Source organism: Neovison vison, chromosome 2 (assembly GCF_020171115.1).
Source record: "Neovison vison isolate M4711 chromosome 2, ASM_NN_V1, whole genome shotgun sequence".
NCBI classification, from domain to species: Eukaryota; Metazoa; Chordata; class Mammalia; order Carnivora; family Mustelidae; genus Neogale; species Neogale vison.
Window position 1 is genome coordinate 24,921,926 of NC_058092.1, and position 18,304 is coordinate 24,940,229.

Genomic DNA, 18,304 nt, shown 5'->3' on the forward strand with positions numbered 1-18,304 from the left:
GGCTGAAGGGAAAGGCCCTATCTAGAAACTTGCTGCTCTCAGAGGAAAGGGACAAAGCAGACAGGAGGCTGGCGTAGGCTTGTATTAGGGAGCGCTGGTAGTACAACTCTCTTCTCAACTCCATGTTCAGTAACATCACATTGGCATCTTGAAATCAGTCATTCCCTCCCCTCCCCCAGAGAGCCTGTTGCTGAGCATTTACCAGCACAGCACTAATGATGTTACCCTTAAATCTTCTCTCCAGCTCTAGCACGGGTCATGGAAGTACACACTCACATTTTACATATCAAAGCAAGTCTCATGGCCAAGCTGCAATCAGTGGTACCAGGAATATACTTCTCCCACTGGGAGGGGCAGTGAATTATTGGTGGATAATGAATAAAGCAGTCCGCTTCTGTGAAGGAGTACAAGATGAAGACTGAAGAAAGCCCCTTGGAATTGACCTTGAGGAGTTTGTCCATGACCTTTCACAAGGTAGTGGTTTCAGTTGGAATCTGGGGTGAGGACTGGATTGTGAGGGGGCGACCCTCATTCCTGAGGCTGTTCAGGGGAAGGAGGGAGACAGGTAAGCTGGTAACCAGACAGGGTGGCCAAGTGGAAGAAAAGAGGTCATCCAGAAAGAGGCAGCCAGTTTCTTGGTGGGCCTGAGTGCCATTTTTATTAATTTTTACTTATTTATTATTTATTAATTTATTTTTTAAACTTGTTTTTTTTAAAGATTTTATTTATTTATTTGACTGAGAGATAGAGACAACACATGTAGGCAGAGCAGCAGGCAGTGGGAGGAGAAGCAGGCTCTCCTCTGAGCAGGGAGCCTGACATACGGCTTGATCCCAGAACCCTGGGATCATGACCTGAGCAGAAGGCAGCCATTTAATTGACTGAGCCACCCAGGTGCCCCTGAGTGTAATTTTTAGTATTAACCAATCTCTTTCTACACCCATGGTTCTTCCACCTTTGATGCCAGGGATAGCACTAGGGAAGGCAAAGAATGAAAGAGAAAGGGTCATTTTGAGGGTTCTAAAAGCACAAGGAGGGGGAGGGGCTGACTGAGCCACCTAGGCACCCAGCATCTATCACTTTTCTGGTGGTAGGGAGGGTCCCAGAAAGCCCAGGATCTCAGAGACCCACCTTCACACCATGATGCAGGGCAAGGCCAAGGACTTGAGGCACTCCCAAGGGGTCCCTCATGACTCCATATGCTGCAGGGGGCATATGTCTTGCTGTCCATTGTGGGTCGGGGGGTGGGGGCACTGGTGGCAGGTGGACTAGAAGAGACCCCGAGGAGGGGACAGGGAGCTCTCGGCGGGGACCTCTGTGGACGTGCCCGCACGCCTTGTTGGGAGGAACCGAATGCCGTGGTGAGTGGCTGCCGTTGCTTCTAGAACAAGCCCGCAGTCCCTTATCTAACAGAGAGCTTATTCAGAATTTGGAATTCTTTTGGACTTTAGACATAGGTGATTGGGGCACATGCGGTGTGTTATGTAACACTGCTTATTATGGTCCTTGGGGCAGCCCCGTGTCATGAAATGCAAGAATCTTTTTTGCAGCAAGGTGTATGGGACACGTGGATTCTAGAGTCTCGAATCATTTAAACCAGAATGTCTTTCAGGTCAGATTTTGCTGTCAAGTTACTTTTGGTGTCAAATTTTAAAAAAGTCTTTTCAGGTCAGTCCTGGGAGTCACCATGGCTTCTTCCTTTCCCTCCTTACTCTCCCCAGATCCCATGAGTCAGCTAATGCCTCCCATCCTTATCTCCTTAACACCTCTCAGTCCGTCTCCTTCCTTCCATCCCTCCTGCTGTGTCCTGACGCAGGCCACCTTCCCCTCTCACCAGGCTCAGCCTACCCGCTTCCTGCCAGATCTCCTGCCCCTCCAGTTTCTGCTCCCTTACTGCCCCCACAGGAGTTGCTCCAGAATGCAAACTTCTGGCGTGGCCTGGCTGTTCCATCAGGATAATGATGTGTTTGCCTGAGAAATACCAGCAGAATTGAAGAATGATAACTTTCTTTTTATTGATTGATTGATTGATTGATTTGGGAGAGGGAGAGCGCAGCAGTGGGGAGAGGCAGAGGGAGAAGGAGAAGCAGACTCCCCACTGAGCAGGGAGCCCGATGTGGGACTGGATCCGAGGAGCCTGGGATCATGAGCTGAGCTGAAGGCAGATGTTTAACCGACTGAGCCACCCAGGCACCTGAATGCAACCTTTCTTTAACAATCCTGGGTATGGAAACTTATCTTTTGGAGTCCGCTAAGCAAGAAACAGTTGCATGCTCCTGGATGGAGCTACACATGGCTTGTGGGGTCCCACACTGAGGTCTAAGCTGCTGCTGGTTCCCCACAGGAAGACGGTTCTGCTGGGTACAAGAAGCTCTCCTCTCTGCCGCCCTCCCCGCCCATTCTCAGGAGTCTGGTTCTGTTCTGGCCCCTCCTGACTGCTCAGGCAGAATCTGGGTATGTGCCTGCCTGCTTGGCAGGTCCAAGTAACTTGTACAAAACATACATCCCAGAGTTAAGTTCTCAGGCATGAGGACCAGGCTTCAGTTTGCCTGAGAGTTCTCACTGCAGCTCCGAAATCCAACACTGACCCCCAGAGAGTCTGATTGGTCATATTCATGGTCCTGTACCATAGGCTACCTTGGCCACACTGTCTAGAACAAATGCAGACCAAGATTCCAGCTCCTTCTTGGGCCCACAATGGCCAAACAAAATCACAGGCCTTCCCAGGCCCAGGAAGCAGCCCCTGATTCCAGCGGTTACATTGATAAGAGAAAAAGGAGGGAAACGACAGCTCCGGGTTCTTGTGGTTTGAGCTGCAATGAAAGAAGTCATATGGGACACCTGCATGTTTCAGTCAGTTAAGCGTTTGCCTTCTGTTCAGGTCATCATCCCAGGTTCCTAGGATTGAGTCTCTCATTGGGCTCTTTGCTCAGCAGGGAGCCTGCTTCTTCCTCTGTCTGCCGCTCCCCCTGCTTGTGGGCTCTCTCTCTCTCTCAAATAAATAAATAAAATTTGAAAAGAAAGAAAGAAAGAAAGAAAGAGGCAACCATGAGTCTTTCATTTTACTCTTGCCTTTTGGTGATCAAGGTTCTCCACAATTAATGTTTAAGAAGATACCATTTATGGAACAAGGCTTTATACTGGGCCTGTGTTCAGCTCTCTCCATGCATTCTCACCGAGTTAGTACAATCCTCCCGCTAAGTCAGCTTCCTGGCCAGGAAATTTGAGTCCCAACCTGACTGGTTGGCTTGCTTGAAATCATACAGTTAGTGAAAGCTCCAATCACACAGCGTTTTCTTGTGGGTTGGATTACTGTTTTCCATAAGTACTTGATGTCCCTCCCTATTGATACTCTTGCCCTCTTAAACTTTGGCCAGAGCATAGGACTTGCTTTGGCCAACAGAAATACGAGCAGAGGTAGCATGCATGCCGCATCGGGTGGAAGCTTTGGAGAGCTGGAGCAGGACTCGAATGAATACTCTCTTCTCCCTGCCTCTGCAGTTACAGAAACCTGTGCTGAGATGCGGCCTTTATCAGCCCAGGTCTCTGACAGCCAACCTTGAGCAGAGACCACTAGTCGATACCAATAAGCATCAACTATGAACAAGGGGCTTCTTTTGTTGTTTTAAATTACTGGGATATTCCCGGTTGTTTCTTATTGTAGCAGAACCTAGCCTATCTTAACCGATCTCTCCCTCCCGTGGGCTCATAATAGAGAGGCTGCAGGAGCCTCTTGCCATGGGGGCCAAGACCCACTTAGCTTAAGCTCTGAGTTCCACTCACCTTCACAGACTAATCCCCTCCCACCTGTCATGGTGTACCTCTTCTGTGCCCTTCCGGGCTTCACAAACCCACCTGACCTGGCACCCACTTCCTGATTTTTGTAACACGCTTCCTGCTCTTTTGCCACTCAGACCGCAATGTTGAGATGTGGTTTTCTAAAGAATTGGCTAAGCCCAAGCCATCTGAAGAGACTTTCAGCTACTGTTTTGAGGTCACTGCGGCCAAATGCTGATTTCCATAAAAGCTGCCAGTATTCCAAGAAGATGATAGCGGTGACAAATGCACACTTGGTTGGGAAATGCTGCACCCTGGACACCGCCTGTGAGGAAATCCTTGTGGAATGAACCAGAAGTTCTGTTGGAAAATGATGATGTAGAACAGAGGGCACTGGGTTGGAAGTGCTCTTAGAATAATGTTTATTGAGCACCTACTATGCCTGGCAATCAGAACTCCATTGCCCCTGTGGCTGGGGATTCAGGTGAGAGAGACAAGTGTGGGCAGAGGGTGGTGATGATACAGCATGATAAATTAGGCTGGCTGCCTCATATAGTCATTTATTCATCTAGGGCATCTTTAGTGAGTTCTCCCAATATGCAGGGAACTAGGCATTAAGTGCAAACCAGGCAGGGACCATCTTTGCCCTCCCAAAGTTTGTAGTCTAACAGCCCTGGGAGAAATAGACACAGAGTGCTAAGGAAGCATCTAGCAGAGGCAGATAACCTCATCTGGGGTGGGGATGGGGTTGTAGGATAAGTTTATTAAGGATGTGACTCCAGAATAGGGTCCTGAAGGATGAGCTTCCAGGAAGGAGGCAGCAAAGAGGGGGGAAGGGCATTCCAGGCGGAGGGAACCGTTGAAGCAAAGGCCTGGAAAGCATGAATCAGCTTAGCACATTTGCTAAGCGCGAACAGTTTAGTATGACTAAAGCAGAGAGTTTAAACTAAAGAGGAACAACAGAGAAGGTGAGAGACCAGACTGACAGAGGCTACATCTCCAAGGGTCTTGGGTGCTGGCTTTAGGTGCTTGGACTTAACTTGAAGACTGTAGGAGGCTTTGCAGGAGTTTTGAGTGGAGTGCTTATTAGTTAGGAAACAGGCTAAAGTACAGTAACAAAGACATTGAACTAACAACGGCTTAGACAAGATAGACGTTTGCTTCTTGCTTGTGTAAAAACAGATAGGCAAGCCAGAATGGGCACGGCGGTTCCACAATCACGAGGGACCCTGGTTCCTTCTGGTTTGTTGCTGTGACATCTTCAACACCAGCTTCCTTCTTGTGGTCTAAAGAGGACAGCTCCGTCTCCCACCATCACATCTGCATTTCAGCCAGCAGGTAGAAGTATGAGGGATGTGGAAGACATACCCCTTCCCTTGAAAGGCATAACTCAGGACTTGCCCACTTCACTTTCATTTACATTGTACTACCCAGAATTCAGTGTGGCCATGGCTAGGGGCCAGGTTGCTGGGAAATGTAGTTTCTATTCTGGGCAGACATGTGTTTAGCTAAAAGGCAGAGGCTCTATTATTAAAGGAAGGATGGAAGCTGGGAAACAACCAGCTGTCTTCAACAGGGAGTGATGATCCTATTTGCTTTGTGGAAAGATCTCTCTCAGGAAAGGTGGAGGAAGTTCTGGGTGGTAAGGGATCAGAGCCAAGGAAGTCACCCAAAGGAGAGCTACGGAGGCCCAAACCAAGGTGGAGATATCTGGGGTAGAGGAAGTAGACAGAGGCTTAGGAGAGAGCTGGAGTTTGAACAGACCAGGATATGGTGACCAACTGGACTTAGACACACATCTAATTTACTGTACTTAGCACAGGGCTGTGACCAGCTTACAATAAGTGCTAGGAGGTTGTGAATGTACGAGGGGAGAGTAGGAGCCAAGGACAATGACAGTGATAATAATGGCTCCTGGAACTAGCTTGATTGAGGAATATCAACATTTAAAGATAAATATCGGGGTGCCCTGGGTGGCTCAGTTGGTTGGGTGTCTGCCTTCGGCTCAAGTCATGATCCCAGGGTCCTGGGATTGAGCCCCGCATTGGGCTCCCCACAGTGGGGAGCCTTCTCCCTCTGTCTCTGCCTGCTGCTCCCCCTGCTTATGCTCTCTGTCCAATAAATAAATAAAACCTTTAAAAAAAAGGTAAATATGGAATAATTTTTTTTTAAGAAAAATAACTGCCACCAACTGGTCCTCCAGCTGGGAGGACATTCTGTCATTCTTAGTTATTAACGCAGTCTCTTGTTTTGGGCATTAACCTGGTCTTTCTAATTCCTCCCTCCTCCTTCCTTTCCCCCCTCCCTCCTTCCCTTCTTCCTTCCTTCCCTCCCTCTTTCCTCTTCCTTCTCCTCCTCCTTCTCTCTCACTCCTTCCTCCTTTCTTTACCCTTTTTGTCTTTCTATTTTCAAATGTTGATCTCATGGTGGACTCCAAGTCCCAGCACACAGGACTGGTGGTGGGAAGGGAGTTGACCATGGTCTGCCCTCTCCTGGTGGGGAGGAACAGAAGGAAAACAGGACCTGTCCCCTGCTGGCCCTTGGCAGGACCCTTCATCACTGCTTATAAGTGGGCTGAGTTCCTGTTGTCACAGCTGCTCAGCTGATTGTCTACAGCCACGGAGTGTGGGGCTGAGGGCCGCACAGGCCATCCTGAGAAAGGACTTGGTGCTGAAGAGCACTCCTCTGCCGGTGGCCTCGGGCTCACCTCTTTGCCTCCAGCACACCTGCTGCCCCCATCACATCTCCCCTCTGTGGCTCCAATCCCAGGGCTGTGGACATGGGCAGAATCTGTCTTTCTTCTTCTCACCCACTGGCCATCCGGTCACACCCTCAGCCTTTTCTCTTGGGTGTCCTTTGCCCTACTTCAGTTAGCGCCAGGGCAGGTCACAAGGACAGTGGTTCAGCTGACACCCATGGGAATGCGAGGCCAGGCCCCTCCAGGGACACCCCAAACTCAATGAATAATTCTCTGAGCTCTGGTCCACTTGTCTAGTATCGTGTACTAGACTACCCCAAACTTCATGGCAGAAACAATTACAAATAGCATCCCCTCAGGTTCTGTGGGCCAGGAATTTGACAGGACGCCAGGGGCATGGCTGGACTGTGGTGGAGGTAGGCAGCCTCCGAGATGCCTCCCAGTACTCACGCCGTTGCATGTTAGTCTGCCTCCCCTGTGTATCAAGGTGGGTCTGTGTGGTAGTCCAATATGGCACAAGTGATCGTATGTCACTTTCGAGGTGAGGTTATAAAATATATTGGGGCTCCTGCGGATCTGTCTTTTGGATCGCTTGGGGGAAGCCAGCTGCCATGCTGTTAGGACACATATTCATGGAGAGGCCCATCTGGAGAGGAATGGAGGCCTCCCGCCAGCAGCCATGTGAGGGAGCTTTGAAGTGGCTCCTCTGGCCCCAGAGAAGTTCTAAGATGACTGCAGCCCTTGGCCGACAGCTAGACAGCAACTTCATGAGAGAGTGGGAGTCAGAACCACCCAGGTGTGCTGCTCTAGGACTCCTGGCTGTCAGAAACTCCTGTTGTTTGAAGCTGTCACACTTCGGGATCATTTGTTATGCGGCATTAGGTAACTGATACACTGCTCCAGGATGTCTGTGTCCTTAGCTGAGAAGACTCACATGGTGGGGGGCTGGGATCCCCTGGAGGCTGCTTTACTTGGGGTGGGGAGATGGAGCCTTAGTGGGGATGGCCTGAAGATTCTGTCGGCCTTGTCACCTGGAGGGCCGACATGTGGACTATCCATGTGGTGTGGCTTCTCACAGCATAGTAGCTGGGCCACGAGAAGGAGTGTCTGTAGAGTGGGCTTTCTGAGAGATCGTTTGGCCTTGTCCCCAAGTCGAGCAGGGTAATTTCTGCTGTATTCCGCTGTTACAGGTGAGTCACTAAGGCTAGTGCAGATTCCAGAGGAAGGGATTTAACAGGTTCTCTTGATGGAGGAGTGATAAGGTCGCATTGCAGAAGAACAAGTGGGATGGGAGAAACAACGGCCATCTTTGCAAAAGACAGTTGGAGCCCTGTGTCAGGGGGAGGAGCCAGTCCCTTGGTCCAGCCCTCAGGAAGGGAGGGATCCGTGGCTTTTTACCAGCGACAGATCTGCAGTCCTTCCTATCAAGTCCTGGGAGGACTTGATCAAGATAGGAAATGGCCCTTCCTATCAAGTCCTGGGAGTCATCCTCCGAGAACTTGGAAGGTAGGGTAGTGCATACCTTTTCTTCTCAGCTCTGGATTCTGGGGCTCGTTTCCCTTTCAGGATAAACAGGGAAGGTCCCACACGTCTCCTGCCAAGGCCTGCCACCCTTTCCCTACAAGCCGCAGTGCTAACCTTTTTCCCTCAGTTAGTCTTGTACCCCTCTACTAGCTAGGAATTAAGACTCCCTGCCTTTTCAGAGCAGGAGGTAATCCAACCAAGGTCACATAGCCGGAAGTGGTAAGCGGAGACTCAGCACCCTGACCGGTAAGTCCAGGCTCTAGGGCCCTGGGATTCCAGAAAGCCTACGGGGCGTTAGAGCCTTTCCCCTGGTCTCCTCAGGACCCTGCTGAGGGGGAGGCCAGTGTGAGCAGTGTGAGGGGGAGGGGCTGGACTCTGCCTGAGGGTTTGGGCTAGTTGTCAGGTGTGCTGCTGGGTGAAAGGGCAGGAGAAACAAGAAAAGGCAAATCCATTTTTACTTTCTTTTCAGGCCTGTCAGCAAATTTTTCAGCAGCCAGAGGGTGACCTCCAGAGTACCAGACCTGGGCTCAGTGCCCCTCTGCATTTGTTTGATGGAAACCCCTTCTCTGTCCCGGAGCCTCTGGTCAGAGAGCCGTCTGAGCTCCTGGGACCGGAGGATGCTGGGTCTTGCGGTGATTTCTGGCCCCAGTGAACAGGTCTCTGGCCGGTGTCCAGCCTGCCCTGCCCCTCCTCTCCCTGTGACCCCTACTTCCCAACATGCCACAGATCCCAGGATGGGACATTTGCCAGCACCTACTGCCTGCCAGGCGCTGAGCTCGTGTTGGGGACCCAGAAATAAGGCAGATACAGCCTCCATTCCCGAACCAGTCGCTGTCTAGTGGGAGGTGTAACGTGAGGTGGGAAGTGGTTGGTGTCAGGTCAAGGGCATGTCGAATAAGGGTTTATAAACTCCAGGCCAGGTGGAACTATGATTATACAGAGACAGATTCAAGATCAGTAGTCATTTAGGGTGGGGCGGGGCGGGACTGAGAAGACGCAGGAGGTGGTGGCTCTTCTGTGGAGTGTTCTGAGGATGAGGAATGGTCTGCGGTGGGGAAAATAGCCTAAATCTTGATAGGAGTGTGAGTCACATGAGAATATTTGCTTGTTACAGCTGAGGGGTTCACCTAAGATCTATGTATTTCATCATATGTAGATCATACCTGGGATGAGCAGCATTCAAAATAGGCCCCGGGACCCCTGCCTCCTGGTGTGCACGCCCGAGGGCAAACCCCATTCCTTGGATGGTGTCAGGTTGGTCTCCGTGGCCCATAGAATATGGCAGAAGGGATGGTGAGTCCCTGCTGAGATTAGGCTACAGAAGACGCTGCTGTTCTATCTTAGTCTCTCTCTCTCCTCATATGGCTTGTTCTAGAAGAGGCCCTGTGCTGAGCATCCCTATGGAGAAGGGCGTGTAGCAGAGGAACCGAAGCCGCCTGCCAAGAGCCGTGTGAGCGAGCTTGCGGTAAGTGGGTCCTTCAATCCCAGTCAAAGCCTTCGGGTGTCTGCAGCCTTGGCTTGCTGCTTAACCACAAACTCATGAGAGACCTTGATCCAGGGTCCCCCAGCTAAGCGGCCTTCCGATTCTTCCTCTCAGAAGTTGTGTGGGATGATAAATGCTTAGTGCTTTAAGCCATTACATTTCGGGAATTATTTGTTCGGGAGCTCTAAGTGAGGAATACAAGATTTCAGTAAACTGAACATGTGGGGAGAACAGCTTCTAAGTGCGCTTGGCCCAGCTGGCTTTCCAGAGGACCTCCAAGCATTTTCCGTGACTCAGACTTCTGGGCTCAGTGTCTGGAACAGGGAGATGAGCGGCCTGGAGCTCTGTCTAGACATCAGGAATGGGTGTCTCCAACATAGCCACGGCATCTACCCCCGGCCCCAGCCCTGAAACAGCTGCACATGGCACCCAGCCTGCAACTGCTGTGGGGAGAAGACTCCAGAAATGTTCCTCCATCCCTCGCCCGCACCCCCCGGCCTCATGCCCAGGTCTACCTGCAGGCCTCAGAAGCGAATCACAGCTACTATTTTTGGAACACTTCTTATGTGACAGGTGATATGCAAAGCGCCTGGCGTGCATCTTTTAATTTATTCTTCCCACCATATCAGATATTCCTGAATCTATTTTACAGTGGAGGAAGCAGAGACCCTGAAGTCACCTGCCTTGGACCTTAGAGCTACTAGGGCGTGGCTGCTTTAGATTTCAATTTGGATCTGTCTAGTTCCCCCACTGAGAGGCCAGGAAGCAACCCCAGACCTGAAAATACTTTTCTTATCTGTTCTCTGTGAGAGAAATCCCCTGTGCATTCCTCCATCAGAGAAAAAGCCACAATCTCAATCCAGATTCCCCAGAGCGATGATATAAAGAGCTGGGGAGTGTGGGGGGGGAGGTGATGGGAGGGGTGGGGGGGTGGTGATGGTCATATTCCAGAGTCAGGAATCTCAGAGATCACGGGAATCACAGAGAGCAGGGGACTGAGATCCGGAAAGGGAAGCGACTCTTCCAAGGACTCCAGCAGCCCAGGGCTCTTTCTACTGCACTGCCCTGCCTCTGTCACACAGAGGGGAATTGTCACCTTGTGGGAGAAGCATAACAGGGTAATGGCTTTAGGGGAGGGGAATGAGAGAGAAAGGAAAGTCAAAGGTAACAATGGCAAAATTGAGATCTGCTAATTTTATCTTGGGTCAAGTCTACAATGGCCAGGGGTTATCGAATCAGCATCACAGATGGTCCCACTGAGAGCCTCAGCAGCCCCAGAGGACATCACAGAACATCTCTGAGAACCATGCTTGGCTTGTGGCAGGACCTGCTGAAAAGCACTCATTTGCTGTGAGTGTTAGATTGCCCTAGTCATTCATTCATTCATTCGTTAATTCCCTAAGTATTTATTGACAGTCTGCTATCTGCCAAGTACTGTTTTAGGAGCATGGGTTATTTCAGTGAACACAAGATCCTTGTCCTTATAAAGTTTACAATACATAGACAATATATAAATTCCAACTAACCTAGAAAGTGAAAGGTGTAAAAGAAGAAAAAGTAAAGAGGGGCTAAGACCTGAGAATGAAAACTGCGTATGGAGGGGGTGGGTTGATGTCTTTTCAAGGTGGATTGGGTCAGCCTCCTTGAGGAGGTTTCTTTGGATCAAAGACTTGAAGAACGTGAGGTGTGCCACATCCAAGTGAGTTATATGGACATCCGGACAAAGCACATTCCTGGCAAAACACACACTGATGTATTATGGGTAAAGGGAAATTATGTCTACAATTTACTCTCACACAGTTCAGAAAAAATAAATTACAGGGACACATAGATATAGATACACAATATGCATGTGTATTCACACTTGTATAAATATACATGTACACATAGAAAAAGAAAGATACAAATAGTGTCAAAATGTTAATATTTGGGGAATCTGGGTGAAGGGTATATATTATTTTTAGAAATTTTCTGTATGAATTTTCAAAATAAAATACTGTTTTGAAAAATTTCTATTCTTTTTTTTTCTTTTGAAGATTTCATTTTATTTATTTGCCAGAGAGAGAGAGAGAGAGAGAGAGAGCAGCAGAGGGAGAGAGAAGCAGGATCCTCGCTGAGCAGGGAGTCTGGTGGGGACTCGAACCCAGGACCTTGGGATCATACCCTGAGGCAAAGGCAGATGCTGAACTGACTGAGGCACCCAGGAGCCCTGAAGGATTTATATTCCTAAAAAAGAAGAAGAAAAGCATTCTAGGAAGAGGGAGCAGCCAGTGGGAGGATCCTAAGGCAAGACTGCCCGAGGGGCACCCCGGGCTCTTGCTCTCGGGGTTGGGAGTTCAAGCTTCATGCTGGGTGTAGAGATTACTTAAAAATAACTTAATTACTTAAAGAAGAGAGAGAGAGAGAGTGCCCGAATGTGTGAAGTGAACAGAGTACTCCCAAAGGGAGAAAAGGAGTGCATTGGTGGTTTTTTACTGGCCTAGGATGCATCCCTCTTCTTTTTTTTTTTTTAAAGATTTTATTTATTCATTTGACAGAGATCACAAGTAGGCAGAGAGGCAGGCAGAGAGAGAGAGAGAGGGGAAGGGAAGCAGGCTCCCTGCTGAGCAGAGAGCCCGATCTGGGGCTCAATCCCAGGACCCTGAGATCATGACCTGAGCCGAAGGCAGAGGCTTAACTCACTGAGCCACCCAGGCGCCCCTGCATCCCTCTTCTTTAGGTAACAACACCCTATTTTTCCTTTGGGGAAGTACCCTCTCCCCAGTCTCCTTCCATATTGATTCCATCTCCTATCTGGGGGAGAGGGGTAGCTCTAGACCCAGGCCCGGCCAATCAGAGACAGGGCTGAGGAGACAGTCCTGGGGTCCAGGGCCGGTGGTGGGGTAAGAGCCCACCTGAGGAGGAAACCAGTCCTGAGGAAGGCAGAGCTGAGACCCAAAGCAAAGTCTGTACCTGAACGTTCTGCCTTCCAGTGGCTTCGGTACGTGAGGCAAAAAGAAATTTACTTCTTGCTTGAGCGGTGTGAGTGGGATTTTTTCTTACTCTCAACAACAAAAATATGTGTTGACTGCTCCCAGGTGTCAGGCACAGCCTCTCTGAGGAAAGGACATTTATGCAGGAACCCGGAGGATGAGTAGCAATGGGGCAGGAGAAGAGGTGGGGAAAGTGTTCCAGGCAGAGGGGCCAGCAAACACGAAGGCCCCAGGAAAGGAATGGGCAAAGCGGTTTGGGGGATCTATGGGACAGTGGCCCATGGTGGTGGCAGGGAGAGTGAGGAGCTGGGCAGAGAGGAGGCTGGAGCTGGGTCCCTCACGGAGGTCCTCGCAGGTGTTGTCAAGGATCGGGACTTGATCCCACTAGCAACAGAGAAATCTGACCCTGACTTAATTTGCATTTTGACATTATTTGCATTTTAATAACATGCTGGGGGCTGTATGGGGACTAGATTGACAGGAGGGAAGAGTAGTACAGGGGGATTACTTGGAAAATTATTGCAGACCTCCAGGCTAGAGATGACAAGCACGACTCAGAGTCAGGGCAGTGGGCAGTACAGAGACTGGATGGCTTTTGGGGCAGCTAGGCTCCCAAGACAGCCCCGAGGAACAAGTCTCATCCCACACTGAATCTGGGACAGCTCCATGACCCACTTTAGCCAACAGAACGCAGAGGAAGTGACACTGTGCCTTTCAAGGGCAAGAAGCCTGGTGTCCATGTCATCAAGGACTGCTATGTGACCTCTGTGAAGGAGCCTACCCAAAGGACCCAGAGTATCTCCCAGACTCGAGGTGTGAGTAGAAGCCTCTGGCTCCCTCTAGAGTAGATTCCATTGACCCTGACTCTGACCTATCACCTGAGCACAGTCTCCATGTCTCTGATTGGTGCGTTCACTGGAGGCCTAAGGATGTGGGGATGTTTAGTCAGCAGTGGGGGAGGGGAACAGAGCGCCCTGAAGTATGACATGGCCGCCTGGTTCCACTCTGCCTGGGGGTGAGTGAGCAGTTTTCCAGAGGAGAACATGACTACTACGGTAATTTAGAAAGAGGCCCAGCTTGGGTCAGGCTGGCATGATGGGCCTCGGTTCCAATTTCTTGGGCTGACTCACACTGGGCTGACTCTCCCTGAGCCTCTGACCCCTGGTGGGTGTCCCTTAGCCCATGTCCCCAGACAAAGCTCCCTGTGGAGCTGCTTCTCCCACCCTGCCCCAGCAGGGTCCTTCTGATACATTTCCAGATTTTCTCTTCTGACCTCCTGCACCCCTGGCTCGGGGTAATAATATTAATTGCTACCACTTAGAATGCATTTGTGAATGTATGTGCCAGGCACTAGGCAAAACCTTTTACATCCTCGTGAATTCCTTACACCTGTTCTAGGAGGTAGGCATGCTTGTGCCCAGGTCACAAATGAATAAAGGGAGGGTTCACGCAGGATAAGTAAGTTTGCCAAGGTCACACAGCCAGGAAGTGGACCTAAGCTTATCCACCCCTGAAATGCGTTCTCTTGTTGTTTAGAGATGGTACAACCGTTCAGCCCAGGATGGTTTTTGCCCCATTCTACCGCTGGGGATGAGAACCTGATGCCCTTCTTTTAAGAGTGCTCAGCCTTGGGCGCCTGGGTGGCTCAGTGGGTTAAGCCGCTGCCTTGGACTCAGGTCATGATCTCAGGGTCCTGGGATCGAGTTCCACATTGGTCTCTCTGCTCAGCAGGGAGCCTGCTTCCCTTCCTCTCTCTCTGCCTGCTTCTCTGCCTACTTGTGATCTCTCTCTGTCAAATAAATAAATAAAACCTTAAAAAAAAAAAAAGAAGAGTACTCAGCTTTGACCTCTTTGCAGGCTGTGCCTCAAGTTCACTGAAGCAGGTGTTCTCAAAGTGTGGTCCCTGGGCCAGCAGCCTCAGTATGCCCTGGGAACTTGTCAGAAATGCATATTGTCAAGCCTTCTCCTGACTTTCCGAAACTGAAACTCTGGGGTGAAGCTGAGGCATCTGCTCCTATCTGAGAGCCGCTGGAGAAGGTGGGAGAGGCCACAGCATTTTCCCTCCCCTCCCAGTGGCTCCAGGGACGGCAGCTGGAGAAAGAATTTTCCCCTGAGTAGTTTTTATTTGGTTATTGTTGTTTTCCTATCACATTTGTCAGAAATGACTCAGGTCCGGCTTGAGAGAGGGTGTGTGAATTCCCTAATTGTCACACACTATTACTATTTTTTCACATTTCTGTTCAGCCTGAAAGAGAGTGAAAACAAACATAAAGAGATCCAAACTACCAAATTCAGCATCTCAGCACCTCATTCATCTAGGGAAGGGGTGTGACGATAATTCTACAGGCAGTCACCACGCTCGAACCTCGCCTCCTCAGTGCCTCGCCCTGGGCCTCTGTCCCACCTGCCCCTGTGTCAGGGGATACGGACACCTCACTCATAACTAGAATTCTGGGTTCCCATGGATGGGGGCCAACGTCTGCTCCCACATGACGCTGGGCTCCATGGTTCCAATTTCCTCACTGTAGAGCCTTGAGGTGGAGTCCAGTCTCTGCCGTCTGCCTGCTGTGTGGTCTTGGGAAAATCACTTGGCCTCTCTGGGTTTCAAATTCCTCCACTGTGAAATGAGAGTAGTAATTCTCACTTTGCAGGCCTTGTTGTGAGGATGGAGGAAATGTATGTAGCCTGGTGGTGCCTCATGCTCGTTTTGGGTCCTTGAGATTAGCCTCTCCTTCGTGTTGCCTCCCCTCTAATAGCCACGGCACACACCGCATCAGGCGGCTGTGAGGTTAGGGGTTATATCCATCTTACAACAAGGCCACGTGATGGCAAGTACTCTGGCCATGTTATCATTAATGCATACTACCGTGCCTGGGCCGGTAGTACGCTCAATCCATGGTGGCTACAGGTATTACTGGTTTCCATCCCGAACTTGAAGACAGCTCTGCTCTTGCGATGCCGAAGGCTGCTTCCAGCTTCTGGTTGCTTCAAAGTCTCCATCTCACTGATGCCTCCTGGGAATTTGCCGTTTGTGCCCTTTCTGCCAGGTCAGCTTGTATCTGACTCTCAGTTCCAGCCTTTCTTGGGTCTCCTGTCGTTTGCTCTTGACCTGGTCTTCACCTTCTTTGTTCTGGCTTCCTGCCCCATTCCCAGGGCCTGTCTTATAGGCATCAAGTTTGCCAGACCAGAGTTAAGTCCCAGCTCTATTACTCACTAGCTGTGTGACAGACAAAGGATTTAACCCCAATTTTCTCATTTGTAAAATGGGACTAATAAGGACCCCTGGGTGGTCCAGTCAGTTAAGTGTCTGTCTTTGGCTTAGGTCATGATCCCAGGGTCCTGGGATCCAGTCCATCAGGCTCCCTGCTCAGCCGGGGGGAGCCTGTGTCTCCCTCTTCCTCTGCCTCTCCCCTTGCCCTTCCTCCCTGCCGGTATTCTACCTCTTGTTCTGTCTCTCTTAAATAAATTAAATATTTTTTATTAAAAAATATTTTATTTATTTATTCATTTATTTGGGGGGGGAGAAAAAGAGAGTTAGAGAGTGAGCATGGGGGGGAAGGGCAGAGAGAGAAGCAGACGCCCAGCTGAGCAGGGAGCCCAATGTGGGACTCCATCCTAGGACTCTGGGATCACGACCTGAGTTGAAGGCAGACACTTAATCTACTGAGCCACCTAGGTGCCCCAAATAAATAAAATCTTATTATTATTTTTTAAATGAAATCTTTAAAAAAAAAAAGAAAGAAAGAAAATAAGGTCTTTACATAGGTAAATCAAGTTAAAATGAGGTCATTTGGGTGGGTCCTTACCCAATATGACTGGAGTCCTTATTAAAACGGGAAATTTGGGGGCGCCTGGGTGGCTCAGTGGGTTGAGCTGCTGCCTTCAGCTCAGGTCATGATCTCAGGGTCCTGGGATCGAGTCCCGCATCGGACTCCCTGCTTGGCGGGGAGCCTGCTTCCTCCTCTCTCTCTCTGCCTGCCTCTCTGCCTACTTGTGATCTCTCTCTGTCAAATAAACAAATAAAATCTTAAAAAAAAAAAACAAAATGGGAAATTTGGACGCAGAATCAGATACAGACACAGGAAGATGGGGTGAAGAAGCACAGTGAGAAGACAGTTGTGCAAGCAGGGAAGAGTCTCCCCTAGGACCATCAGAGAGGGAGCGTGGCACGGCCCACACCTTGATTTGGGACTTCCGGCCTCCAGAACTGGGACAACAAATGTCGGTTGTCTTAAGCCACCCAGTCTTTGGTACTTTGGTACAGCAGCCCTAGGAAGTTAACAAATGTGCGATTTGGTGATGGCGACCGGAGCTAGCTTTCCTGGTGACCGCACCATCCAGCGCTTGTCCTTAACGTTGGGAACAATCACAGGGAGATGGGCCCCGATCAGTTGGTCTTACTGGTTAAATGTTAGCTCTGGGAATGCTCCTGCGGCCCTTTTGGGCGATGAAGCCAGAAGCCAGGAGATGAGGATGGCAGAGTTAGAAGAGGGGAGGAGCCTTGGTTCCTGATGACCTTGTGGAGCTGCCACACCAGGCTTGACGGCCCACCTCCAACGTTGTATAGCAGAACAGACCTGTGTGTGTTCATGGTCTCGTGAAATTTTTTTTAAGGATTTTATTTATTTCTTTGTCAGGAAGAGAGAGAGAGAGTGAGCACAAGCAGGGGGAGCAGCAGGCAGAGGGAGAAGCAGGCTCCTTGCTGAGCAGGGACCACCCCCCCATGCTGAACTTGATCCCAGGACTCTGGGATCATGTCCTGAGCTGAAGGCAGATGCTTAACCGACTGAGCCACCCAGACATCCTGCTTTGGGAGTTTTGTCCTCTTATTTTCCTCAGCCAAGCCTAAATTGAACTGATGTCCAATCCCGTGAAGCACTGGGAACCCTGAATAAAATGATGAACCAGAAAGTATTTTGTAAACTCTCCAGTTCTCGACACATGTAAGGCATTTTTATTTCTGCTGTGGTGGTGACTATAATTATGATTGGTTTAGGAGGAATGGGTTGAAATTGACTGACATGATCCTGGCCAGAGAAGAGAGGCTCTTTGTCCTGCTTTAGCAACATGTTTCTGAGGGCTGTGCAGGGATAATAGCAGTACAGGAGCCTGGCAGAAGAGGAGCAACCAGCCTCTCATCTGGATGCCAGCAGTATGACTGGGTGATGTTTGGTGACCTGGGGCCCAAATGCTCAGGCACTGGTTGGCAGCAAAGCATAAAGGCTGAATTGGGATGGATGGGTTTAAATCCGGTCTCCCCCTTTACTCGTGATATAACCCTGGGCAGGTTACCGAACTTCTCTGAGTTTTCAGATTCGTCATCTATAAAATGCGAACAATTATAGCCCCTATGACATAGGGTTGTCATGGAGATTCAGTGACATCACATACCCAGGAGGGAAAAAGATAAATCTACAGCTTATCTGTATCCAGCCCAGGGATACATATTTTTCTGCTCTGACTACTAACCCGTGACAAATTACAAATGGATAGGGTGGATTCGGGCTTGTTCCTTCTTACCTTTTTTGATTCATTCAGTAAGAAGACTGAATGGGCCCACTGTGCACTTAACCATGTCCCAGGTGATGACAAGAGCTAGTGAGGCAGACTTAGACCATGGCATCCAAATACAGCCAGCTCAATGAATAATTAAAACAAAATAGAGCCAGTTTGTTGGAGTGTCCATACCCTTCTCTTGCTGTCACCTTTTCTTGAAAGCTCCTTTTGAGGTTTCTGCCATAGCTAAGTTGGATGCTTAGTCTCAGGAAGACCTTTGTCACTAATTCATCTTACGGTGCAAATGACTACAAATCTCTCAGAGCACAGACCTGCAAGGACCTGCCGATGACC

General features: G+C 49.8%; 1 long non-coding RNA gene across 2 annotated transcripts; it reads left to right on the top strand.

Moving 5' to 3' along the window:
• The first annotated feature begins 7,885 nt into the window (after positions 1 to 7,885).
• LOC122898646 lies at positions 7,886 to 11,421 on the top strand. 2 transcript variants are annotated; one of them, XR_006383019.1, is made up of 5 exons: positions 7,886 to 7,981; positions 8,179 to 8,245; positions 8,469 to 8,655; positions 9,156 to 9,253; positions 9,375 to 11,421. It is a non-coding gene; the product is annotated as an uncharacterized LOC122898646 (long non-coding RNA). The 2 variants fall into 2 exon arrangements; XR_006383020.1 differs by lacking the exon at positions 9,156 to 9,253.
• The last annotated feature ends 6,883 nt before the right edge of the window (positions 11,422 to 18,304 follow it).